General features: G+C 39.2%; 1 protein-coding gene across 9 annotated transcripts in view; it reads left to right on the top strand.

Annotated features, from left to right (window-relative positions):
• Window positions 1-26,894, top strand: part of FAM168A (family with sequence similarity 168 member A) — a 186,957-nt gene that overhangs the window by 43,782 nt on the left and 116,281 nt on the right. Inside the window, exon 2 of one of the 9 annotated variants that reach the window (XM_028115751.2) lies at window positions 13,984-14,086. The exons of the other annotated variants lie outside the window; for them this stretch is intronic. The gene's annotated coding sequence lies outside the window, so the exon portion shown is untranslated. The remainder of the gene's footprint in view (window positions 1-13,983; window positions 14,087-26,894) is intronic. 9 annotated transcript variants of the gene reach the window in all.

Raw genomic sequence — 26,894 nt, 5'->3', positions numbered from 1 at the left:
TCCATCATTTGGTCTTCTATATCACTAATTCTCTCTTCTGCCTCATTTATCCTAGCAGTTGGAGCCTCCATTTTTTATTGCACCTCATTAATAGCCTTTTTGCTTTTGACTTGGCTAGATTTTAGTTCTTTTATTTCTCCAGAAAGGGATTCTCTAGTATCTTCTATACTTTTTTCAAGCCCAGTTAGTATCTTTATAATCGTCATTCTGAACTCTAGTTCTGACATCTTACTAATGTCCATATTGATTAGGTCCCTGGCTGTTGGTACTGCCTCTTGTTCTGTTCTTTTCTTTTTCTTTTTTTTTTTTGAGGTGAGTTTTTCTGTCTTGTCATTTTGTCCAGAGGAGAATAGATGAATGAGAGAACAAAATGCTAGAAAAATGCTAAAAAATGCTAACTAACGACCCTAGAAAAATATACACTAAACAAATCAGAAGAGACCCGAAACTGGGGAGAAAATAAAGGGGGGAGAAAAAGAATATGATCAGGCTGGTGAATATAACAGAGCCACACACTAGATTTTGGGTGTATTTTGGTCTGTTAGAAGAAACTGCCTCCTAAAATTTTAAAGAAAGAAAAACTTATACACACACACACACACACACACACACACACACACACATATATACACACATACACAAAAATAAGGGTAAATACGATGAAGGGATGGAATATGACTGTAAAGATGAAAATTTAAAAAGATTTTAAGAGTTGATAAGTAGTTGGTTGAAAAAATGAAAAAAAATTAAAAAAAAAGAATGTGATCAGGTGGAGACTAGGACAATGTCATACACTAGATTTAGGGTATATTTTCGTCTTTTAGAAGAAACTGTATCCCAAAATTTTAAGGAAAGAAAAACATGTATATATATATATATATACACACAAAAAAAATATGGTTAAATACCAGGAAGAGATAGAATATGACAGTAAAAATGAAAAATTAAAAAAGATTTTAAAGGAATTGATAAGGTGGTTGAAAAAGGAAAGAAGAAAAATTCAACTAAAAAATAGAAAAAGAAAAAATAAAATTAAAAAAATTAACTTTGAAAGACAAAAGCATCATGGGAAAAAAAGCCATGAGTTCTCTGTGCTGTATTCCCCTAGTGCTGGGGTTTTGCTGTTCTCATTGATGGGTAAACTTGGTCTTGGCTGGATGTTCTTGCTCGTCTTCTGGGGGAGGGGCCTGTTGCAGTGATTTTCAGATGTCTTTGCTGGAGGCCAAATTGCACTGCCCTCATCAGGGGCCCAGCTAGGTAATCTGCTCAGGTTTGCTCTCTGTAGCTTTTGTTCCCTGAAAGCTTTCCATACAGTTTTAGAAGATGAACATGAAAATGGTGGCCTCCCAGTCCCTGGCCTCAAAGGAGCTTGGGGCCGCACTCCTCAGTGAGCCCCCAGAGAAAAGCAGTCAGTCACTCCTGTCTCCCCAGTCTTCGGCTGCACTCCGTGCTCACCCAGCCTGTGACCCAGTGTCTCTGTCTCTGGCACACGACCCCGTGCAGAGTCTCCAAACCCAGCAGATCCCTGCAGTGTGCTCTTGCGCCGCTCCTCCCAGGGGAGGAAGGAGAGTCTCCCCGGATCTGCTGCTTGTTGGGTCCCTGCTGGAAGAGCAGTGGCCCAGCTGTGCCTCGGATCATGGTTTATGGCAACCCCGAGCTGAGAGCCCACTCCTCGGTTCTGTCTTTGCAGCTGACTTCCCGGCTCCCAATACCTGGGAGCTCTGCCACACTCAGACACCTGAGTCAGACACAGGGTCTTTCTGTGACCCTGAGGGTCCTGAGACCACACTGTCCCAGTGTGGGTTCCACCCCCCGCCTAGCCACTGGAGCAACATCCCTCAGCGGAGCGGACTTCTTAAAAGTTCCGATTTTGTGGTCGCTGCTCTATCACTTGCCGGTAACGGGCTGATGGAGGCTTCCCCCCCTCCCGCGGTCTATCTTCCCAAATATTGCCACCTCGGTTTAACTTTTCCGCCCATCCTACCTTCCAGAAAGTGGTTGCTTTTCTGTTCAGAGAGTTGCTGCTATTCTTTTCTTTGATCTCCTGTTGAATTTGTAGGTGTTCTGAATGGTTTGATAACTGTCTAGCTGAATTCCTGGGACCCAACAAAATTTAGGTCTCCTACTCTTCTGCCATCTTGCTCCTTCCAGGATCTGTGGGTGCTTTTTAATTTAACATTAGGTCATAAGCATTTTCTGCTGTCATTAAAATCTTTTATTAAGTATTAGTTTTAATGACTATATACTATTGCATTGTATGGCATTATTTAATCATAACTTTATTGTTGGACATTTAGGTTACTTTGCATGTTTTGTTATTATAAATAACACTGTGATAAGCATCTTTGGTTGTAAAGTTTGGGTATTTTTTTTTTTTTTTTTAAGTACACTCTGCACCCAATGTGGTGCTTGAACTCCTGTCCCTGAGATCAGCTGTTGCATGCTCTACCAACTGAGCCAGCCAGGCCTCCCTCCTATTTATTGTATATAAAGATTGTACTATAGAAACAGTTTTGTGGGGTGTTTTTTAATTTAACATTAGGTCATAAGCATTTTCTAGTGTCATTAAAATCTTTTATTAAATACCAGTTTTAATTACTGTTTTTTGATAGCTTATAAAAATTTAGGAATATTGTAATTAGAGTAAAGGTATAAATTTTTTAAGGTTCTTGCTATGTACTGTTTTTTTTTTTTAAGATTTTATTTATTTGAGAGAGAGAGAGAGAAACAGCATGAGAGGGGAAAGGGTCAGAGGGAGAAGCAGGCTCCCTGCTGAGCCAGGAGCCTGATGTGGGACTTAATCCCAGGACTCCGGGATCATGACCTGAGCCGAAGGCAGTCGCTTAACCAGCTGAGCCACCCAGGCGCCCTTGCTATGTACTGTTGAGTTGTTCTAGTTCATTTCTCGGACTGAGTAAGTATTTGTTAAATGAAAGAATGAATACTCCCCAGAAAGACTGTACTTAGTCATGCTTTCTATCCAAGGGGATGAGTGCCTGTAACCCCCATACTGCATTTCATATTTGACCCTCTAAGTGTCCTCTGTCCTCATTTGTCATGGTTAGGGCTTTATGCTCTTATTAGTTTCAGATTTAATTGCTTTCTTTATGCTTGGCCAAATAAAATCTGGTCTTTGCTTTTTCTCTCTTAAAGAGGAGACTGATTTTTTTCCTTATTTGGTCATGTTGCTTCACCTTTCCATCATCCATTGGTAGTATCTTTTTACTCAGAGGTCTCTTCTTGCAACCATAGAGATTTGGAAAAACTTGACTGATTCCATAGGTAATGTGTAAAATATACAGAGAGAACAAGCCTAGGGGGGAAAATCTAGAATTAGTTTCTTTTCTTTTCTTTTCTTTTTTTTATTTTATTTATTTGAGAGAGAGACAGAGCATGAGCCAGGGCAGAGGGAGAGGGACAAGCAGATTCCCCCTTTAGCACGGAGCCAGACTCAGGGCTCTATCCCAGGACCCTGGGATCATGACCTGAGCTGAAGTCAGACGCTTAACTGACTGAGCTACCCAGGGCCCCCCCCCCAAATTAGTTTCTTAGAGACAAAAGGGGATTCTAGTTCTTACCCTCAATGAGTGATCTTAACCTTTAATGGCTCTAAGACTGTTTCTTATCTGTAAAACATCCCACAAGAGTACTTCTACTTACCACACAGGCAGATGGGATGAATGATTCACAATACATTCTTATTGAATGGCTACTATGTGGTAGTTGTGTGATAAATTCAGAAAGGTATTCCTCGTGTCACAGAACTATGATATCTTCAGTTCATGCATTCAGGCATTATTTATTCAACTGGTCAACAGGTCTTTATGAGGTTTTCTGCTAATTATTAGGGAGGAAGACAGCAAATAAAGAAATTACAGTACAGTGGGGAACATGCTATGATAATGGTATGTAATAGTAACAACAGCCAACCACTAATGATTGCCTACTTTGTGCTAGGCACTGTTCTAAGCCCTTTAGTATTAATTCATTTAATTCTCGTAATAAACTTAAGGTGGGTGCGTAGTTACTGTTAAATACAAATAATAGTGAGGTACAAAGGAGAGTATAAAAATAGTTAACATTTATTGCATGCCCATATGCGCCAGATGTTCCATAGATATTTTATGTACATTTTCTATCATCTTCACCACAACTCTGCCAGGGTAGGTGTTATCATTTTACACATGAGGAAATTGGTCTCAGGAAGATCAAGAAATGTGTTAAGTTCATATAGTTTGTAAGAGAGAATAGAATCTGGTTTTAGTCTGATTCCAAAGCCTTCATTCTTAAAATTTTGTTGGTACAAGGCAAGAGGGGTAGGTAAAACTCTCTAGGCTAAGGAACTATGGGATCAGAGTTATCAGAGTCCATTGCCTCTCTCTCTCTTTCTCTCTCTCTCTTTTTTTTTTTTTTTAAAGTAGGCTCCACACCCAACATGGGGCTTGAACTCATGAGCAAGAGTCTCCCCATCTACCAACTGAGGCAGCCAGGGCCACTCAGAGCCCATTGCCTTTTAAGGGAATAGGAGGTAAAACTGAAAGATACTTTGTTAAAATTGCAAGATTGTTTCTTTCATTTCCTCCTCTGTCCCCTCTACTTCAGCATAGACAAGGAAATCTTCCCATACCAGTAAGAGTTTGTAGGTACCTCTTCAGTAATGTACATGGTGGCTGTTGCTTTTGGTGGCACATGGCAGTTCTGAATGCTTTTGCCAAGTGTCTAATAACTGAAAATGCTGTATTCATTCAGGACAGCTGCACCATGCAACCAGATGGGATTTAAAAATTGGCATGTTCATTAAAAAAAAAAAAAAGACCAATTTAAAAATGTCAATTTGCAACCTGATGTTGCCATGTTAGAATTTTCTAATTTTTTTTCTAATAAAGAATAGGAAATGTTTCATTAAACTCCTGTTAAATTGTTTACACTTGTTGCACACTGCACAGATGTGCTTAGCTGGCTGAAGTGTTTTTCCAAAATTGTGTGCAGTGGAATAGAGAAAAATGTGCAGTTTTAGTTCAAAGAATGCCTATTGAATAAAAGAGTGCAGTGTAATTTTTTAGTTTATCTAATTGACTTTAACAGTTGTTTTTGTAGTTGTGCTATATAATTGAATCATAGTGTTACAGCTTTGAGAGGCATAGAATAATAGAGAGAGACCCATTTAAAATAGGTTGTGTTTAAAGCTGTTTGCATCAGATGGGCCCTATCTCATCACTTTTTTTAACTAGTTTTTGTTGCTGTGGTGGTGGTAGTGGTGGTAAAATATACTGTCTCTTTACTTTTTGCAGCAACTTCCCTGCTCCTGTCTTACCTTCTCCAGATCATCCTCCATACTGCTTCTTTGTGAGCTTTCTTGAATATAGGTTGCACTCCTTTTTCCTGCTTTAAAACCGTCATAGGTTTCCCATAGCTTTGAGGTTAAAATTCAAACCCTTTAGTTTAGCATGCAAAGCTTTTTCATGATTTGACCTCTGCCTGCCTCATTAGCCTCAAATCTTACTTCTTTCTGATGTTGCTTCCGCCAGACTGAACCACTTGACATTTACTGTCCAAGTCACATGGCTGCCTGTACTTTGTTCAATGCCAGTGTCTCTATTTGTGATACCTTCCACCCTTTCTTCATTTCCCAGCCTCTTAATTGCCCTTTAAAGCTTAACCTTGGGCACATTTTTGAGCAGCCTCCTTGTGGTTCTCTCACCCTCTACCACATTTCACCATTGGGTTCTCAGTATTTCCTTTGTGCTCTTCATAGTTCCTCGTACTTCCCCTTATCATAGAGCACTTATCACTTTGTATTATTCTAATTTGTTTCTGTCTGCCACTAGAATTTATTTCTTTTTTAGCCCTTAGCCCTTAATAAGTCAAGACTAGAGAGAGAGAGAGAGAGAGAATACTGAGGATATATTCATTCATGTCCAAAAACTGATAAATTTCAAAGTGTCTTCCTGTTTTTATTTCTGCTGAGTTGTAAGATTGTTCCATTATTTGAAAAAAATTTTTCTTTTGGAATTACCTAGAGTTTAATTACATGCCAAAACGGAAATAAGAAATAAGCCCTCTTCTTCACCAAGTCTCACATTAAGTAGTGGAGCTTTGGTTTGAGGAGAGGGACCAAACAGAGCTTTCTGATTACCGCTAACCATTGTGGTTCCTACCTCTTTCCATAAGTTGGGATGATGGTGAATTATTACAGTGATTCTAGCGTATAAGGGACATTGAACTTATGAAACAGAGGCCCTGGTGGTGTGTAATAATAAGAAAGGTAGAACAAGCTGTTAGTCATTCCTAAGAGACATTTACTAGGAATTTACTAAGGGCATGAATTAGGCATACTAAGCTATGAATTAGGCATAGCTCTTGTCAGACTGCCTGCTAGACTGTGTGTGCCTTGGGGAATACATGATCTAGACATAGTACTGTCCCATTACTTTCTGCAGTAATGGAATTGTTTTATATCTGTTATCCAATATGATGGTCACCAGCCAGCCACATGGGGTTCTTGAGTGCCTGAAAGGTGGCTAGTGAGACTGATGAACTGAATTTTAAATTTTATTTAGCTTTAAGTAACTTATTTGAATTTAAGTAGCTACATATGGCTAGTGGCTACTGAATTGGAAAGCACAGAACTGGAGGGGCAAATCTGTAATGAGAGATATGTAAATAAGGAAGTACAATTAAGTATAATAGGTGCTATGATAGAAGTGTGTATCTAGGGTTCTATCTAGGATTAGGTCAGATACATCTGGGGTAAAGTGGAACCCAAAGAAGTAGATTAGGCATTTCTGGGAGTGGGGAGAGGAAATCAAGAAAAGGCTAAGACTTTTAAGAATCTTAAAAGATGAGTGGGTATACCTCGTTGTCACATTTGGTAGCTTAAAAGAATTACCACTTTCGGGGCACCTGGCAGACTCAGTTGGTGGAGCATGCAACTCTTGATCTTGGGGTCATGGGTTTGAGCCCCACATTGGGAGTAGAGATTACTAAAAAAATAAATAAGCTTTTAAAAAAAAAAGAATTACCACTGTCCTAGAACTTAGGTTACCAGTTTTTTAAGAATCAAGATATAATACGATACAGACTTCCAGTTAGAAGATGAATAAGTTCTGGGGATCTAATACATAGCATTGTGAATATAGTTAACAATACTGTATTATGTACTTGAAAGTTAATTAAGAGAGTAGATCTTATATGTTCTCACCAGAAAAAAGAAATGGTAATTATGTGATGGAGGTGGTAGCTAATGGTGTGGTGGTGTGTTGTACCCCTTAAACTTATATAATGTTATATGTCAACTATATCTCAATAAAATTGGAAAATATAAGCGTATAAACAAAAAACAAAAAAGATATAATAAAATATAGTTACTCCTTAAGCCTCACTATACATAATGTATTCTTTGATTTAGAAAGAAATGTAGGGATGTTTCTGGTTATTATTATTATAGTACTTATTGTGTAAAGGCAATAAGAAAGGTGGTAAATTGAGGATTCCTTTTTTTTTTTTTTTTAAGATTTTATTTGAGAGAGAGAGAGGGTCAGAGGGCGAAGCAGGCTCCACTGAGCTGGGAGCCCAATGCAGGACTTGATCGAGAATTCCTTTCTTAATAATAATAATAATTGATAGTAGTTGGCACTTAACACTTTAAGATGGAAAAAATGTTCAATTTTTGCATGAACAAACAACACTATTGTTTTCTAGCTACTGGCAGTAGAGTAACATAAGTATATTCTTGATATGAGATTTACGAGATTTACTGGTTGGAAGAGCACATACTCTGTATTAATCTGTGTATGGGTGTATATCCTCTAATAAAGATAACAGAGTATTGTTGAATGTGGCGTGAATGCTATGGACATTACTACCGTAAGTCAGGAAAAGAAATGAACACTGTGATCTGGGACAGTTATAGCAGATTTTGTAAAGTAGATGGGACCTGAGTAACAACTTCATAATCCATGAAAGATCAGGGGAACTTAGGTGAATCAAATTTTGGTGGCGGTGAGTGTTGTGGGAACTGTGGCAATAGAGGTGCTGAAGCAGGACTTTGGGGCATATTTAAGGGTCAGTGGGTTCATTCACTGGGTGTTCAGAGTTTTTAAAAAGGTGTATTTGGAAAGAAAGGCAAGAGTCAATTTGCAAAAGGGCATTACATGCTGGTTAGGATGTGTAGACTTTATTCTGAAGGTTTACTTGGGATTTGCTGTCACTTTTTATTAGAAGCAGTTGTGGGTTATCTAGAAGTTTTTGGGAAATGACCTGCAGGTGCACTATGCTTTTGTGCGTGTGGGTATTTATGAAGAGTTATGGATTGAATGATAGATGATGATAGGAACCCTCCTTGTGTAGTACTAGTACACTGTGGAAAAGATGGAAAACACCTTTCAGCCTGACTTTATTCACTTACCCATTACTTTATATTTCAACAAATATGAGTCCCTGTCTGTACTGTTCTCTGCCCTGGGGATCTCGTGTAAGTTACAGTTTTAACCCTTAAGAAGCTCACAAACAGACTTTTTGTCTGGTGTAAGTTCTTGTTTGATAGATCAGGGCATCTAACCCATCCTGGGGATCAGAAGTAAGGGCTCTGGTGGATGGTGCTGACCTTCCATTTTAGACATTCCCTAGTTCCTGCCACTTGGCCATGGCTCCTTTTCCTCCCTAGAGAGTGCTTATTTCTCCCCTCACTTTGCTAGCCAGAGAATTTTTGTTTCCCCTGAAGCCTACTGCCTGGCCAGAACGCTGTGGCTTTTTCTCTTTCTGTCACTCTGTGTTAATTAAGTTAATTATGGTTTTAAAAATTTTTGCACCTGCATATGCATCTGTTTGTCTAAGGGAGAATAGAGGAGAGAAAGTAGTCCTTATGCAAGTCTCTGAGCATAAACAGTTCTGCTTCAGGCATCCCAACTGCCAGGTGAGCCAGAATTGCTCCTAATATCCCAGAGTCACATCATATTATGAACATTCTTGTGGTGACCAAGAAAAACCAATTAAAAAGATAGTTTAGAAAAACAGTCAACTTTGGGGCACCTGGCTGGCTCAGTTGGTGGAGTATGCGACTCTTGATCTTAGGGTTGTGAGTTTGAGCCCCACATTGCGTATAGAGATTACTTAAAAATAAAATTAAAAAAAATAAAGTCAACTTTGAAAATTGTGTTTGTTTGGAATAAGCAATTCAAGCATGAAGGGAGAAAAGAACTGATGTTTATTGAGGAGCAGGCACTGATCTGAGCGCTTTGCATGTAGTATAAATTCCTACCTCAACCTTTTTTAATTCCAGTATAGTTAACATACAGTGTTATATTAGTTACAGGTGTACAGTATAGTGATTCAGCAACTCTACATTACTCCTTGATCATCACGATAAGTGTACTTTTAATACCCTTCACCTATTTCACCCATCCCCCCACCCATCTCCCTCTCCTCTGGTAACCATCAATTTGTTCTCTATAGTTAAGAGTCTGTTTTTTTGGTTTGTCTCCTTTTTCTTCATTCATTTGTTTTGTTTCTTAAATTCCACATGTGAGTGAAATCCTGTGGTATTTGTCTTTCTCTGACTGACTTATTTTTAGCATTATACTCTCTAGATCCATCCATGTTGTTGCAAATGCCAAGATTTCATTCTCTTTTAATGGCTGAGTAATATTCCATTGTATTTATATACCACATCATCTTTATCCATCCATCTCCTGATGGACACTTGGGCCGTTTCCATAGTTTGGCTATTGTAAGTAATGCTACAATAAACATACAGGTGCACATATCTTCTCCAGTTAGTGTATTCATCTTCTTTGGGTAAATGCCCAGGAGTGGAATTACTGGGTCATATGGTAATTCTATTTTTAATTTTTTGAAGAACCTCCATACTGTCTTCCACAGAGGCTGTACCAGTTTGCATTCCCACCAGCAGTACATGAGGGTTCCTTTTTCTGCATATCCTCACCAACACTTGTTATTCCCTCACATCCACCTTTGAGGATGGATGATATTATTTCCATTTTGCAGATGAGGAAATTGAGATTCAGAGAAGTGAGATAGAACATTTGAGTTTGAATCCTGGCTCCTCTATTTTTTTTCCTTTGCTTTTTAGTTGTAAGATCTTTGTAAGTTATTTTAACTGTATGATTCTCAGTTTACTTAGTGGTTTAAAAAAAAAAAAAGGTGGGAGCCAGTAATACTTTAGCCAAAGGATTCTTTTTGAGAATTAAATGAGAAACCTCCTTTGAAAAAAAATCTAATTCAGAAACATAGTGGGTGCTCATAGTTTGGTTGAATGTGAGTCTGTTGCTCCTTTGTTTAAGCAGGGATTCCTTTTAAGGAAAGGATTAAAAATCCTGAGAAGGCCAAGAAAATTTTACAAAGAAATGTGGAGAATTAGGAAATGAGGCCTAGGGTTTAATAAATACAGCTAACAAGTATATTTATTATGTAATATGTTTATTTAATAGAAACCACAGGAGAGAAAGGAACCTGTGCTGAGGAACCTTCATTGTCCTTCCTTGAATAATAAGGACTGATTATGCAGAAAGTTAGTTCCATGCTCAGGTTCCTCCTTAGCCCCCAGTTCCTGCTGTTGGCACTTTAATATGGCTTATTGGGTGTTTTTTTTTTTAAGTTTCTGCCTTTTATATGAATAAACCTCATAAACTATGAAGTATGAGGGAATAAAGAATTTAAGTAGAAACGGGAGATTTGCTTAGCGTTGGGCATGGAGTAAGTTCTAGCACCCATTTGTTGGATGAAGATACAGAGAGTGATACTTGTTCTGCAAAGCCTTGGGTGAAAGGGGAGAGTCTTTTGCCTTAGAACAAATATGAAAACTACTCCGAAGTTCCAGGTGCCAGCAAAGGGAGCAGGTGACGCTTGAATCTTACAGTACTGGAGGGCAGTTTTGAAACTGGGATGCTAAAGACTGGGGTCTTAGTAGATGTGTGTGTGTCCCACCTGTGATCTAGAACTGTCATTATTTTCCAAAGAGAAAGACTGTGGATCCTACTAAACATATGTGTGTACATTTTTAATAAGAACAGTCTTGATGTTTCCACAGTGCTTCTGATCTGCTACATTGGTTGTACAGTATTTCTGCTTCTACTGTGGGTCTCTCCGATTGATAGTTTAGGTTGTCAGGACTGACTGGAGTAGTTATCTTTGTCAACTTCTACCTACAGTATTTTATATAGTATTTTATGTTGTAGTATAGCAGTTAAGGTCCTGGGCTTTGGAGTCAGGCTGCCTGAGTTTGAATTTAGTTTCATTCACTGGCTATGTGATTTTGAGCAACTGACTTGATCTTACTAGGTTCAGACTTCTTATTTGTGAGAGATCATAATAGTCCCCACTTTATAGGATTATGGTCAGAGTTGGGTAACATAACATACTTACTCATAGTAAACACTCATTAAATAGTAGCTATTATAATCATTTTATCTCAAATAATGCCCAGCTTATTTATATAAATAAATTATAAAAATACATATAATTACTATCATAATCATTTTTAAAAAATATTTATTTTGAGAGAGGAAGAGGGGGAGAGAGAGAGAGAGCATGAGCAAGGGAGGGGCAGAGGGAGAGGAAGAAGACTCCCCCCTGCTGAGCAGGGAGCCAGATGCGGGGCTCAATCCCAGAACCTTGGGATCATGACCTGAGCTGAAGGCAGATGCTTAACCAACTGATCCACCCAGGCACCTCATCCTAATAATTTTTTAAAAAGATTTATTTATTAGAGAGAGCATGGGTGAGCATGGGGACGTCGGGGAGGGATCTAGGGAGAGGGAGAGAAAGAATCCTTAAGTAGACTGCACCGAGCGCTGAGCCTGACGTGGGGCTCAAGATCACGACCTTAGCCAGAATCAATAGTTGGCTGCTCAACCAACTGAGCTACCAGGTGTCCCACCATCATTATCATTTTTTGTGTACAATTCAGTGACGTTAAGTACATTCATATTCTTTTTTTTTTTTTAAGATTTTATTTATTTGAGAGAGAGAGAGTGCACGAGATGGGGGAGGGTGAGAGGGAGAAGCAGATTTCCCACTGAGTGGGGAGACTCCCCCCTGATGTGGGACTTGATCCTGGGACTCTGAGATCATGACCTGAGCAGAAGGTAGTAGCTTAACCATCTGAGCCACCCAGGCACCCCTACATTCATAGTCTTAATGCAACCTTCCCACTATCCATCTCCAGAACTCTTTTCATCTTTCAAGATTGAAACTCTATACCCATTGAACAGTAACTCCCCATTGCCCCTAGCAACCACTATCCTACTTTCTGTCTATGATTTTGACTACTGTAACTACCTCCTGTAAGTGGAATCATACAGATTTGTCTTTTTGCAGCTGCTCAAGGTTGATGTATGTAGCATGTGTTAGAATTTCCTTCCCTTTTTCTTTTTTTTAATATTTTGTTTATTCATGAGAGAGAGAGAGAGAGGCAGAGGCAGAAGGAGAAGTAGGCTCCCTGCCTAGCAGGGAGCCCGATGCAGGACTCGATCCCAGGACCCTGGGATCATGACCTGAGCCGAAGGCAGACACCTAACCATCTGAGCCACCCAGGCGCCCAATTGCCTTCCTTTTTAAAGCGGAATAATATTCCATTGTATATATACACCACATTTTGCTTATCCATTCATCTTTTGGTGGATACTTGGGTTCCTTCCACATTTTGGCCATTGTCAATAATGCTGCTCTGAATACAGGCATACAAATCTTTTTGAAACCTTGCTTTTGACTCTTCTGAGTATATACCCATAAGTGGAATTTTTGGATCATAGGGTAATTCTGTGTTTAATTTTTTGAGGAAACTCTATAGTGTTTTTCACAGTGGTTGCACCATTTTACATTCCTACCAACAGTGCATGAGGATTCTAATTTCTGCACATCCTCACCAGCACTTCTTATTTTTTTAGTTTTTTGGTAGTAGCTGTCCTAGTGGGGGTGAGGTGGTAGCTCATTGTGGTTTTGATTTGCATTTTCCTGATGATTAGTGATGTTCAGTATCTTTTCATGGGCTGGTTGGCTATTTGTATATCTTTGGAGAAATGTCTATTCAAGTTCTTTGCCCATTTTTTGAATCAGGTTTTTGTTGTTGAGTTTTGGGAGTTTCCTCTGTATTCTGGATTTTAATCCCTTATAAATATATGATTTGTAAATAATTTCTTCCATTCTGTGGGTTGCCTTTTTACTGTTGATTATGTCTTTTGATGCACAAAAGCTTATTTTTTAAATGTGTTTTTTCTTGGGGCTCCTGGGTGGCTCAGTCGTTAGGCGTCTGCCTTCAGCTCAGGTCATGATCCCAGAGCCCCGTGTTGGGCTCCCTGCTCAGCGGGAGGCCTGCTTCTCCCTCTCCCACTCCCCCTGCTTGTGTTCCCTCTCTCGCTGTGTCTCTCTTTGTCAAATAAATAAATAAAATCTTTAAAAAAATCTTTAAAAAAATTTTAAAAAGTGTGTTTTTTCTTAAAATTTACCTTTATTATTTTTTAAAGATTTATTAGAAAGAGAGAGTGCATGTGTCCACACATGGCAGGCGGGGCAGAATGAGAGGGAGAGGGAGAGACAGTCCCAAGCAGACTTTGCACTGAGCGCAGAGCCCAACGTGGGGCTTGATCCCACGACCCTGAGACCATGACCTGAGTTGAAACCAAGAAGTTAGACGCTTAACTGACTGTGCCCCCCAGGTGCCCCTCTCAAATTTTACTTTTAAATTAACAACAACAAAATTGCTTTTCTTTTTGGTCATAAAATTCTATGAATTTTAACACGTGTGTAGATTGTGTAACCACCACCACAGTCAAGATCACCCAGAAAAACTTCCTCATCACAGCTAGCTTTTTAATAAGTGCTTTTCAGTGGTGTTATTGAGAAGCTGTCTTATTTCAAGAGTTCAGTTGCAAACCAGTGTGAAGTGCTTATGGCTCTTAATTGGTTTGTTGAGGAATACTGCATACTTTTTATTTTTCTTTCTCTCTCCTTTTTTTACTCACATAGGTGACCTTGGAAATCAGACCTACCCCCCTCTTTTCATGTAGCAGAGGACTGCTGACCGAGTTATTAAATGCAGGGATATTGGATTTTATGATACACAATTTTGGTAATCATTCTCTCAATCTGTATTTATAAATATATGTTCTTATGATCTCTTAGTCCTTGGTTTATTAATTCATAGGGGTTTTTTTTTCAAGATTTATTTATTTTAGAGAGAGAGAGAGAGAGAGCACAGGGGAGTGGGGCAGAGGGAGGAAGAAACTCCAAGCAGACTCTACTGAGTGTGGAGCCAGTGTGGGGCTTGATCTTGTGACCCTGCGTTCAGGACCTGAGCCGAAATCAAGAGTTGGATGCTTAACAAACGACACCACCTAGGCGCCCCATTAATTCATACTTTTTATGAGTAAGTGCTGTAGCTAGAACTTAATAAGGCTCACTAATAAGAGTGGGGTAAAAGAGGTGAGAAAGCCCTTAGATTTGGAAATTTTGAATGCAGGACCAACTCTTGGCTCTGATAACATCTGTATATTTTAAGTTATTTAATTTCCCTGAGCTGTAGGTTTCTTACCTGCAAAATGGGTGAGCTGATAACCCCTATCTCATAGTATTTTTAGTTGTGAATATTAAATGAAATAAAGAAGGTGAGAGTTGGGGCACCTGGCTGGCACAGTTGGTTAAGCGTCTGCCTTTGGCTCAGGTCATGATCCCAGGGTCCTGGGGTCAAGCCCCGCATTGGGCTCCCTGCTCAGCGGAGAGCCTGCTTCTCCCTCTCCCACTTCCCCTGCTTGTGTTCCCTCTCTCTCTGTGTCTCTGTCAAATAAATAAATACAAAAAAAAAAGGGATTAAAAAAAGAAATAAAATCTTAAAAAAAAAAGGTGAGAGTTATTTAGCATTCAGTAAATGTTAAGTTGAATGTGAATGGTAAGAACGTTGCTAAATGGAACCTAAAATGAACCCCAGATTATGTTATAAAATTTTTTTTAATAACAGCTTTATTGAGCAATAATCCACATACCATACAATTCATCCATTTAAAGTGTATGGTTCAGTGGCTTTTAGCATAGTCACAGAATTGTGCCACCCTCATCGCAATTAGTTTTGGAACACTTTCATGTTTTTACCCCAAAGAGAAATAGATAGCCTTTAGCAGTCACCTCATACTTCTTTCATCTCTCCCTGCTCTAGGCAACCACTGATCTATTTTCTACAGTAGATTTGTCTATTCTGGATATTGCACATAAATATTATACAATATATGGCCTTTTGTGACTGGGCTTCTTTCATTTAGTGTAATGTTGTCAAGGTTTATACATGTTGTAGCACGTATCAATATTTCATTCCTTTTTATTTCCTAATGTTCCCTTGGATGGATATACCACATTTATTAATCTATTCATCATATCATTAATAGACATTTGGGTGGTTTTTACTTTTTAGCTATTATGAGTAATGCTGCTATGAACATTCTTATATAAGTTTTTATGTAGACATGTTTTCATTTCTCAAATGGAGGAAATGCATTCTAGGTGTGGAATTGCTGGATCATATGGTAACTTTATGTTTAACCTTTTGAGGAACTCCAAACTGTTTTCCAAAGTGGCTGTACCATTTTACATTCTCACCAGCAGTGTATAAAGGTTCCAATTTCTGGGGCACCTGGCTGGCTCAGTTGGTGGAACGTGTGGCTCTTGATCTTGGAGTCGTGAGTTTGAGCCTCACTTTGGGTGTAGATCTTTTTAAAAAAAGGTTTCAGTTTCTCCACATCCTCTCCAGCACTTATCTTTCTGATTTTAGTCATCTTAGTGAATGTAAAGTATGATATATCTCTGTGATTTGATTTGCAACTTTCTGATGGCTAATGATGCTGAGCATCTTTTCATGTGCTTATTTTCCCATCTCTGTGTTTTACTAACTTGCTATGTAATAATATCCTTCTTTAATAAGATAGTGCTCTGCACCCAAGGGTGCTTATTAATATTTAGTGATTTGTTAGCTGATTATAAGAGGATTCCAGAAGAAGAAAAATATGGCTTCATCTTATTCTTTGCTTTTTTTAGTTAATTCTATCACTGGTTGAATTGAAAATTCTCAGGAAGGATATCCAAAAATGAGAAATTTTCAAATAATATTTAGTCTGTTTAGGGCAAGACCAGACTGAGATGTTAATTAAAGAACAGTTAATGCTGAATTGATTACTGGTATTGATTATAGAGCACTTAAAATTTGATCTTGGCACTGTGGACACAGCAGTGAATAAATTAAAGCCCTGGCTTTCAGTTGCACTCTAGTGGGCAGAGACAGGAAAAATTAGGCAATATATTTGGAAAGGGAGTTATTGAAAGGGAGGGAGCTATTTTTGATAGGATTGGCTAACCTAGGCCTCTCTAGTGAGGTAAAATTTGAGTGGAGATCTTAATGAAATGAGGGAACAAGTCATATTGATAATTTAAGGGAAGAATGGGCAGAGAGAGCTATAAATGCTAAATTCCTGAGGTGGGGTTGTGCCAGGTTTATCAATGAACAAGAAGGGAAAGAATGAAGAATGTCCCTGCTGTTCACATTAAAGAATCTGAGGCTTGTATGTTCTTGGTCTGTGTTTTTGGCCACTTCGGAGTGGTTCCTAAAGAACATGAATTATGGTGTTAAAATTTAATTTTATTGCAGTGTGGCTGTAGTGCAATGAGCAAAGAAGATGATGGTAGGGGGTAAGATAGATAGTAGAAGGGAGCCAGATTACATGGTGTTTTGTAGGCCATGGTAATGACCTTGTATTTTTTATTCTGAGTGAGATGAGCAGCCATTGCAGGATATTGAACAGAGTGGAGTGACATGATCTGAATTGAATCTAAAGGGCCATTTTGGCCTCTGAGGAGAAGGGGTCAGGGGATGGATAGATGGCAAGGGCAGAAGCAGGGGTATCAGAAAGAAGGCTGTTAACAAGAATTAGGTGATGAGATAATGAAAGCTTGAGCCAGTGTGGTAGCAGTAGAGGTGGTAAGAAATTGTTGGAATCAGGGTATGTTTTGGAAGTAGAGCTGACAGAATTTGCCGATAGGTTGAATGAGGACTGTTGAGAGTAAGAAAGGGAAGGTTTTTGCTTTGAGCAGCTGTAAGATTGGAGTTACCATTTATAAAGATGGGAAAGACTGGGAGGCGCAGATTTATAGGGAAGGATCAGGTATTTAGTTTTAGACATATTACATATTAGATGGCTGTTAGACAAACAAAAGGAGATGTCGTGTAGGAAGTTGGATTTAGAAGTCTAGAATTCAGAGAAATCCAGGTTAGAGATCTAAATCTGGGAGTCATTAGCATATGTATAGCCATAGAGTAGCTGTGATCACCTAAGAAACGTGTGTAGATAGAGCAGAGGAGATTTGACAGTCCTGGATGTTCTGACATAGGGAGGTTGAGATCAAAGGGATAGCCATTGAGGTAGAAGAAGGATCAAGAGAAAGTGAAGTACCAGAGGCCAAGTAATTTGTGGAGGGTAGTGGCAAGTGTCCCAGCTTGGTTGCCTGCCGTCCTGGAGTCTACTTGGTTCTAAGTAACTGTGGGACATGGGACAGTTCATGTTACTTTTTTGGGCCTTGGGGTCATCTCTAAAGTGATTAGAGATTAGTGATTAGATGGTCTTGAAACTTCTCCCCATCATCATAATAAACAAACTTTATAGTTTGCATAAAGCATTTTCATGTCTTTATCACATTTAATTTTTATAACAACCTTATGGAACTTATATTTTTATGCCCATTTTACAGATGAGAAGATTAAAGAAGCTTAGAGACTTGTCCAAAGTCACACTGTCATAGTCAGTTAGAGACACGAACCCAGATCTGCCTGATCTCAAAGCCTATGCTCTTTATATTGTGTAACAGCTATCTTTTTACACTAATATTCTAGAGCTCTGTGATTTTGAGCATATGGCATTCATTCATTCATTCATTCATTGAATATTTCTTGAGTACCTACAATGTACTAGACACTGTTCTGAGTGCTGGGAATACAGTTGTGACCAAGACAAAGTCCTTTTTTTAACTTTGATTTTTCATTCTAGTGGATAAGACTGACAGTAAACAAATAAACTAATAAGTTAGTGCCATAATTTAAAAAAAGAAAAAAGCAAAGATGAGGGAACAGAATATGTTGGGGGAATGATCAGGAGAAGTCTTTCTGAAGTGATGGCATTTGAGCAGAGACCTGAATGATCAAAAGTAGAAAGCCATGAGAAGATGTGATGAAGGAAACAAGAAACAGCAAGGTTCAGAGGTAGGAATGAGTGTTTGAGGAACAGCGGGAAGGCCCTTGGTGTAGGATAGGAGGTTGACAAACAAGATGAAGAGAGCTTTGGATTCATTTAGCCTTGGGGGGGTGGTGGTCTGTTGTGACTCTCTTCACTTAATTTGCTGTGTGACTCTGGGGAGAGTACCTGAACTTTTCTGAGTTTTAATTACCTTATCTATAAAATGGAACTGATAAAATACAGGCTATCTTGAGAATTAAATGAGAGAATGTATATAAAACACCTAGGATGGTGCCTGGCATATTATGATATTAAACATAAGTTTATTACACACCTACTATTATTGACCATATCCTACGCACTCATTCCACTGTCATCCGATAAGTTTAGTCTGTTTTTCTCTGTTTTTTGGTTTTTTCCCCCCCCCCAATTTGTCTTAGCAGATCTTAAAGTTCTGTTTTTGTGCCCAGGCTAGGCACTCTCCCTGAGCTCATCATTGTATTGAAATCAAGGAAAGAAGTGTTGGACTGAAATGAAAATGATTTAGAAGTTGATGAATAGGTATAAAAATAAGGGTTTGAAATTCTGATAATTGCAGCCTCTAATATATTCATTTGTTATGGAAAGAAACTGTGCATTTCTGTCATCTTTCCTCATCACTGGATCTACTCAGGCACTTGCCAGCCAGGTTTCCTGCTGACCCAAACCTGCTTGCCTTAGGAAAATCAGATAGGAGGGAAGTCTTCCATCCTTATAAGACCATCTGTTTTTAGACCCACAGCTGCTGCCCTTACAATTGCAACCCAACACAACTGGAATGATTTATTCATCTCCAGGTAACATTTGTGCACCAGGCTTCCAGCAAAATACAGTATCAGCTTCACACTTAATGAAGCATCCAGCACAGGTGGTGAGCTGCAGTGGAAAGGATGCTTCTGGCTTAGAAATGGCTGATGGACAGGTGGAGGCAAGCTGTTAGTGCTGAGAGTATAACCAGAGGAAGAGCAGAGTGAATACCAGGCAACAACGGAGAATTTCTTGTCTAGGAGGGTCTTGATTGTGTGTCCTATGTTCCTGGAGTTTCAAGATAACTTAACTCGTCTTTCAGTTGAATGTACCACTATTGAGTTAGGTCAGAAAATTAAAATCTAGAGAGAGGAAGGGCTTAGTTTAAGCTGCATAGCAGTTTGGCACAGTTAACACTAGAACTCAGGTATTCCAATTCCCAGTTCAGCGCTTACCTTCACATGTTTTGTTGTGCAATAAAAAAACTTTAAATCATTATCCAAATATGAGGTGGCATTATTTTTTGCTCAGTATAATTTGCTGACACTCTGAACAAATCAGAACTTTTTGCCCCTTAATAACTGAATAACCAAGTAAGTAGCTTAATTTTTTTGAACCTCTCTTCTTATATATAAAATGAGGATGATTAACACTTGTTCTGGATTGTTTTGAGGGTTAAATGAGATTAAGTATATGAAAACTGGTAAGGTAATTTTTGATAATCAGAAGGTACTAAAGAAAAAAACAAAAGACGGTACTAAATAAATGCTAATTTCTCCTCTTTTTCAGATTAGTTGAGCAAACACTGATTAGACTTCTGCCTTGTGCCAGCTCACTTTCTAGGCTCTTTACTTACATTATCTTATTTAACCTTTAAGTTCCTTCCTCTCTCCCCTTATTATTTTGAGGGTCTAATTGGTATTAAAAGTACTTTCCTTCTATGACAGAGTCCTTCCAATAGTCAAATCTCCATCACTAAACACAGTTGTTGTAAACAAGTGCTTACTTTTAGAAAAATCCAGATTATTAGTATTAACCTGTGGTTATAACTATGGACCAGTGTACCTAGAGCCTAGTGTGTAAGATTTGGCTTCTGCTTCTACAAGGTGTTTTGGGGACCCTCTGTTTGGAGACCAAAGCATGACTATGATGGTATTCTTTGTCATCTCAGAGAAGCTTGGTTTCTCTTTTGGAGTGTTTGATTGTAGTAAATTGCTTCCTTTTCACCTTAGGTTTTAGGCTTTTTGACAAGCCATCTGCTTCTCAAACCCAATTTCCTTTTACCACCAAGTGCTTGCAGGCAGTTGTTCAGATGGAGAACAAAAGCTTTCTCCAGTTCCTAGTGTAAGAGTGGGAATGCCTTAGGGAGAGATTGCATCTGCTTATTGGAATTCATTTGTGTTGTGTGCCTGGCTAGGCAATATTTTACCAAGGACTCTGCTGGGGCTGGCTGAAGAGGAGATAAAATTTTGGAATGGAGGTCTGTCAGCATGGGTTTTGGCTATTTCTGTCCTTACCAGTATCTGCTAGGGCTCCAAAGAGCTTGTTGGGATTTGCATGCTGTTGCTGCTTCTACTGTTACTACTACCTACATCTGTTGTCCAAGTTTTCCATCTGCACTTTTTTTGTTGTTTTTCCAGGTTGTTGCTCTGTTCTGTGAGTGGCTCAATATAATGCAGTTCAATAGACTGAGTAAAGTGGAGATTAAGTAATGAATAAAATAAGATATAGGGAAACCTAGTGTGATGTGGTAGAAAAGCCTTGGTAAACCCATAGGCATTGTGGCTTTAAATCTCAACTTTGTTTTACACTGGCTCTGTGATCTTGGGTATATCATTTAATCTCTTTGAGTGATAATTTCTTTATCTCTAAAAGTGGGAATATAAATATCTACCTTGCTTAAGGTTGTGGATTAAATGAGAACTTAGAGGAAAAAATCAAGCTTTAAGTTGGTGCTCATTAAATATTCCTTTCCATCTTTCTTCCCATCTCCTTAAGGAATGTACATGAAGAAATCAGACACATATATGTGTGTGTGTGTGTGTGTGTGTGTGTGTGTAACATAGCTTTGAGAAGTGGCTGGAATTTGCAACAGTCATTGGGAATTGGAAGGGAATTGGAAAGGAAGGACTTGGGGTAGATGCATATCTTCCTTGAAACCAGGCTGAGAGATATACTCTGGTTAGGTGACATAAGCTTTGTGCCTTTTTTTCTTTTTTTAAGATTTTATTACTTGACAGAGTGAGAGAGCACAAGCAGGGGGAGTGGCAGAGGGTGAGGGAGAAGCATGCTCCCTGCTGAGCAGGGAGCACGATGTGGGGCTCTATCCCTGGACCCTGAGATCATGACCTGAGCCGAAGGCAGACGCCCAACCAGCTGAGCCACCCAGGCGCCCCATCTTTGTGCCTTTAAAGAAGACCTTAGGAGGGAAAAAGAAAGAACCTGGCAGTTGAGGTCTTGGGATGCTGGTTTCTTCAGGGGGACCATTAGTGTCTCTGGTAGCTGTTGGTCTCTTAGAGGTACAATAATCTGAGTAAGCTGAGAACAGAACCTTTGTTAAGTGTGAAACCTGCCTTTTGGGAACAGTAAGTACATTGCTTGGAAGGTTGTAGCCATCACCTTTCCCTTCCCATCCCCCAAATCTATAATATCATCAGAATGATCTTTTCCAAGATTCAAATCTGATCATCTTAATTGGATGTTAAAACTCTTCACTGGCTTTCAGTTGCCTTTAGGTTAGAGTCCAGATTCCTTCTATGACATACGAGGTCTTCCTTAATCTGATCTCTACCTACCCTTTTAGCCTCATTTCCCACTGCTCTTGCCTGTGCTCCAGTGACATTGTCATTCACAGCTTCTCATCCCCTCTGCCCTCATATATGTTCTGGCCCGTGGTAGCCTTTCTGCTAGCCTTACTTCCCCTCTTTCTTATTCTTCTGTTTTACTTGACAAACTTCTGCTCTTTCTTTAAAACTTCTCTCAAGAACTATGTTTTCTGTGAGGTGCTCCCTGACTTCTGAAGGTGAGGTGCCATGGGATGAGACTTCCCTCCTCTAGGTTCATCTAGAATTTTGTACATAGAAAAATCTAACTACATGTTGTAGCATCAGTGATTAGTAGACATGGTCTCTTAATGCTTTTATTTATGATCCACTGACTTCTTTACTTTAGGGCCTTCATTGGGATACTCCATTCATATGTAGGTCGATTCACAACAGATATCTTTAGAATTAGAAAAATAAACACAGATATAATACAGCATTTTGCCAGACTTAGCAAATTATATTTTATTATACCTCTTACCCCTGAGGAAGTGAATAGCCACTGGTAAAATGAACCATTAGGTTTGGAAAGAGCTGTTTATTATCAGGTTGAGGATGTAGGTCCATCTGTTCTGATTTTTTTAAATAATTGACAACCTTTGACAAATCACTGACAGAACATCATTATTGTACTTACACTTTCTTTCAAATAACTTTTCACTGGATCCTCAGATTCGATATAAATAGGATCTGAATTCTGTTTTTCATCCTGGAGCTTTCCCCCAAATCTGGTGATCCTTGGTTATCTGTTCATATTAAAATGGGATACCAAAAAGATGATTAGAAATTTTAAATACTAGGGTGGGGCTTACTGATTGTGGACTTCACTGTATGGCAATCTGCCTGGAATATTTGTGGGGCACCTACAATGTCAGTAACATTAGGTCTGTCCCTTGGGGCTGGTCAGATTCTCTGGAAGGATCCTCTAGTCTTCCTAGATGTCATAGGCCTGGCTGCTAGTGGTCTGGAAGCTGAATGGGAGAGGAAAGCTGCAGAGAGGTCCTCGATATTCTTTTCACATAACATTGCTATTTTCAGTATAGTATCCCTGCCTTCAACTGTACCTGCTCTTGCCTTACCTAGAGACTCTCTGTTTTATCCTTTTCAGAGGGAAAAGAAACCCTGAACATCGTGCTACCAGTTTCTGAAAGCTGTGGGAGTTGTATAAAACCCCCACAAAAGTAACAAATCAAGTCCCCCCGCCCCGCCCCCCCCCCCCAGTAGTCCTCTTTCTTGGGTCTGGTAAGTCAGTTATTGATCACTGAAAGCTTTCTAGCTTTCAGTATTTTGTGGCTGTTGCTCCTCTCATTTCTCTGTTTTTATGACTTTGTGCCTTATAAAAAGTCCAAAAGTGGGGTCCAAATACATTATATACTCCCCTCTTCAGAACAGACAATATTATTTAATTTCTTGAGATTCACGTTCATCATTATAAACATCAACTATCCCGTCTTTCTGTGTTATACTGATGCCCATGGGAACTATTGTATTCTGTGCTAACTACTCTGGTGCTATACTTTAAAACAAAAACAAGCTTAACGACCCTTTTTTTTTTCCTTGTGAATACAGTGCTTTTTATATCTTGTGGTTGAGAATTATATTTCTGCCTTTTCTCCTTGTTGTTTATTCTCGTTTCTTTGTCACTTCTTACCTACTGTATGCGGTGCTCTCAAATTACTGAGTTTATTAGATGTGTTTTTAAAGGAAAAGTGAGGCCCTAGGGATTCGACTAGCAGTAAAGTGTGAAGAATTAAAGACAGTTATTTTGGCTTTGAAGAGGTCTTTTTGCAGTAATTTTAGTTCTCCATGTGATCCAGAAGACAAGGTTATTGGATTACTGAATTCCACACAAGTGAGGTATTATAATAAAACTTCACGGCTTGTCAAATAAATTGCCTTCATCCATATCATCTCATTATTTTAAGCTTCGTAGTAATTCTACAAGGTAATAGGGCAGGTAGAATTATTCCTGTTTTATATATATAGGGCGATTTGAGGTTCAGAGATTAAATTACGTGTTCATATCACATAATTGAGTGGAAGAGCTGGGCCTAATCTCAGGTTGTCTGACTCACGCCTAGTGTTCTCTGTCTTTTCTGTATGTGGTCTTCTACAGAGAGGGTCAGATTCATAAGATTAGAGCTCAGCGCAAGAAAGAATAGTCCTCATTTGATCCTTATGATAGCCCAGGGAACAGGTAATATTTTTTCTGTTTCCCCGTCTGGCAGATTTGAAGCTTAGAGGGATTAAATGACTTATTCAAGGTCACCTGGCAAAATAAAGAGTGACAGAGCTGGGACTCATTCTCTTCTTTCACTCCAAATCTTGCTCTCTGATTGTAATGCACGATACTTCCTCCTTCAATCCGAATGAACTTCCAAAAGAGAAAATATGCCAGCCATATGGATATATTAGCACCAGTGGTTTGAACTCTTAGAAAACAGCCAAGTCCTCTTCCCTGGGACGGTTTCAGCTGATTGGAATTCTCAGTCTGTTTTTCTAATTTATGTAAAGGAGGAGGATAAAGAACTATTGTGTTTGGACTTGCAGCAAACTTTAATTCCCTAAGCGGAAACACTAAAGATACACAGTTGCATTGCCAGTTTGGCACAAGGAAATACTTAAACTCTCAAGTAGAAATACTTACTGAGTTTCTAGTATAGCCTAATGTTCTAGACTCCAGGAGGGATTTATCAGTGAATCAGGAAATGTTAGGGTTCTGAAATCCATTCATTCTAAGGCTTAAAGGCAGAGAGTTTATTTAGGCAGTTCAGTAGAACAATTCCGTCTAGCTTGATTCAGCTAGAACTGGAGAGTAAGGTAAACTAGGCCTCCTCTCTCCTTAGGCTGTGGCAGCAACTGCTCACTGGGCGTATTCTTCTTCATGTGCAGGTGTTCTCTGAGACAGGCTGCATCTGCTCTCATCTTGCCAGCGTTTCTTCAGAGCTTAGTACAATTACACTTTCCTCTAACGAGCTTTTTAGGCTGATAGCTGGTACTTGTCTTATCCCAACTCCTGTTGCCCTTTGTAAGCCAGTCCAGTTCCCTTCTAAGTTAATACTGACAAGTGTTGATCCATAATTTGTTTCTATATTGCTTCCTATTCTAGAAGGATTTTCCATTAGTGATATTTCTGATTATGCCCAGAGTGGAGGTTTATTGTTTGGTTACTTGTATTTCTTAAGCCTTGGTTATAGGTTTATATTGAGGTTGTTTAACCATCTAATCAGGAAGCCTTCAGTTTAAGGGAATAAAGTGTGGTGCAGTGAGACCCTCTAAGAAGCCTTCTCTGACCCTCCCAGAGCTAGTAATTCCTTTTCTTTTTGTCTTAGGGCTTGTCACTCTGCCGTAGAACTCTTTTTTTTTTTTTTGCTGTCTGCCTCCGCAACTAGGTGGTGAGTCCCCGAGGGGAGGTATTTTGGTATAGTTCATCTCTTTTGTTTCCAACAGCCAACATAGAGCATGGACACAGAATAGGTGCTTGGTACATGCTTATTGTTTATCGAGAACCAGGATAGAGGAGTTCTGGTTCCAGTTCTACCACCATGTGACCTTGGGCAGGTACGTCACTTCCCATCTTTGAAACTCCAATTTTCTTATGGAGGTTAGACTCCATGACCAGTGTCACAATAGCATTTATCCTACTTACAGCAGTCAGGGTCTGGTTGAAGAGATAGAAGCCACACCAGTAATTTGAACACATAAAATTTAATACAAAGAATTGTTAACTAGATAAAAAGTGGTTAATTGCAAAGGAGATAAAAAGAAAACTCTAAGGTGTAATAGAGGTAGTAACTGCTGAGAACTTTTACCATCTGTAGGGCTGAAGGAAAAACAAATGAGGAAGGAACTTAGAAGTTTAAGAGAGCGCCACAAGGCTGAATGCAGGCCTCAAGAGAAGAGTGTATGCTTGTCATAGGAATGTGCTGCTTGTTGCTGTGGTGAAGAAGAAACTGGCTGGAGGGCGCTCGCCTCAGAACCTGGAAAGCCACTGTGTTGAAGTCTACCATGACCTCCTCCCTGCTGATCTACTTGCTGACTTGTAGGAAAACCAAACACTGGGGGAAAAAAATCCCTCTTTCTCTCTTAGCTTTGTAGTCTCCTTCCAGCACCCTCTACTGGCAAAATCTGACATGAACCCACTGGGAATGGAGACATGTAGCCTGTAGAGTCCAGTCCAGTATCACAAAACAGGGCAGCGAAGAATTGGTTTGGAACCGTAAAGCAAATAATAATTTCCATATTGTAATAATCTGTTTTGATATTTATTTTCCTCATTGCACCATGAGCTTGGTAGTGACTGGAACAGTGTCATATTTATTTCTGTATCTGCATTGCCCCAGAAGGGGCCTGGCACTAAAGAGTTGCTCAGTAAATACTCTTTGGATGAAGGAAAGACTATAAGATAGGGAAAATTAGGTTTTCTCTAGGTTGGCTTAAGTCTGATTATCATGGAAGGAATTGGAGCTAAGCATCCTCCCTGGCAGTTAAAACCATATTGAATGCCATTTGTCTTGTGCCTGTCATGGGTATTCCTTGCATTAGATGCTAGAGTGAGGACAGTAAAAACATTCTCCTGTTAATATTGATATATTGTATGAAATTAAACATCTCCCCTTTCCTGAAGGGTGACACTCTGAAATCTGGGATAGTTATTGTGCACATAAGTATATTGCTCAGAAGGGTAAGGAGATTAATGTATTACGTGTCATGTGCAATTTAGTTCATTTCATCCCTAGAGCCCATTGTATTATCCCCATTTTACAGATGGAGAAACTGAGGTTCAGGAACATCAAGGTACTTGATCAAAGTTAAAACAACCTGTAAGTTGCAAAGCTGGGATATGAGCTCAGGTTTGACTGTTACAAAATTTGAACAGGACAATGAATACTCTATCCTTTGTCCCAGCATATGAAGGCACAAGTACAGAGTTTTTGTTAGCTGATGGCAATGTAAATCTGTGGAATTGATTTCTCTTTCTGGTCGTTTGGGGCTGGGGAAATAACAACAGAGCAAAAAAGCAGCATTTGCAAGGCTGCGATGATAGTGTATCTAATAATTG

This window comes from Eumetopias jubatus, unplaced genomic scaffold (assembly GCF_037043125.1).
Source record: "Eumetopias jubatus isolate StellerSeaLion01/CBP00866 unplaced genomic scaffold, mEumJub1_p1.0 scaffold_13, whole genome shotgun sequence".
NCBI lineage: Eukaryota > Metazoa > Chordata > Mammalia > Carnivora > Otariidae > Eumetopias > Eumetopias jubatus.
This window is presented reverse-complemented; position numbering and strand designations above follow the sequence as displayed.